We start from the raw sequence: 1,484 nt of genomic DNA on the forward strand, positions 1-1,484 counted from the left end.
CATGGCTAGAGCACCCAAAGGCAGAAGGTGGGGAGAGTACCCATGAGGCTCGTAGTTGAGTGGCATAGATGCCATTCTCGGGGCTAGCAAGTCCCAAGTCCTGAATTTGACTTATAAAGGTTGTGAATGAGACTCCTCCAAATGGTCAGAGGTGTGGTTAAGTGACTAAAGTAGGGTTAGAACTAAACCCTAAACCTAAATGGAAAAATTAGTCACTTACAACTTGGTATCGGAGCTGTTTCTTAGTCCCACTTTTATTGGTGCTCAAGTATATCACCACTTGTGTTGACATCGGAAGGTCCTAAGAGTGGGCCTATCCTTGAGGAGTAGCAGGTCGGGAGAACATGGCTCTCCATTATAGTTCATATGTGTACTTCTATGTAAGATGGTGGATAGAAAAAGGCCAATAAGGGAACGACTTTGGGATCTTGGGAACAATATAAGGTTTTTTTCAAAAAGGAGTTGAGGATGTGATCCAGATGAGTGTTTGATTTAACAAATTGGCTAATGTAGTTGTGGTAAACCACTATGGTTAGGATCATGGGGAAGATAGAGACTCTAAAACAATAAAAGAGTCATGAGATTACCCTCATGTAGTTGAAGCTAGTGCTCATGAATTTGAAACCAAAATTAATGACCATGGGAAGTCAAATACAGATGAGGACATAAGTCCTTGAAACGGTAGCCAAGGCCTTCAATAAATGCTGGAACAACCCAAGGAGTTGAGGGTGTACTTAGAGGATGAGTCGCTGTTCTCATCATATGGATGGATAGTCCTAAGGGGCGAAAGTAGCCCACAAAGATCGAAAAATAATCAAGTGTCAGAATAACACTTATAATGGTGGTCCTGATGAGTAGAACATGAATACAAGAAGATGTATTCCAAAGAGCTGGCACCTCAAAAGTAGAACCTTATGGGTCGTGGGATTAGCAAAGTGCAAAGAGCTGGATGACTCAAAAGGAGTCAAGGAATGGTCTTAGAGGACTAGTGGAAGGACTTAGACTGAGGTGTGTTGTACCTCACAAAAGATGGGGAGGATCATAAGATCTAAGCATGAAAATAGTGGGTATCTCATTGGTGGCAGAATGTGCCATACTAAGTAGTGGAAAAGAGGTTCCCAGGAGGAAACAACTTTGATATGAAATTCTGTGTAAACTTTATGGTGTAGTGCTAATGGATGGTTGGCATGAGAAACAACTATGTTGATCTTAGCAAAAACCTTTACACAAGTAAGAAGTGTTATAAAGGGAGCTGATGGTGTGGAGACACCAAATGTGCCAAGGCATAATGCTTTGAGGTCAAGTTGGCGGGTTCATGAGAACCCCTTGTCAAAGGAATCCTAATAGAAATGGGAATGGCATAGCCTAAGATGGAAGGCATGTGGTTAAAGTGTGGTGACCCAAAATAATGATGGAGGTGTGGAAGCACTAGCAATGAGTTGTAGGACTTGACAACTATGAGGCAACTAAGCAAAAAAGTGCAA

This window comes from Selaginella moellendorffii, unplaced genomic scaffold, assembly GCF_000143415.4.
Source record: "Selaginella moellendorffii unplaced genomic scaffold, v1.0 SELMOscaffold_105, whole genome shotgun sequence".
NCBI lineage: Eukaryota > Viridiplantae > Streptophyta > Lycopodiopsida > Selaginellales > Selaginellaceae > Selaginella > Selaginella moellendorffii.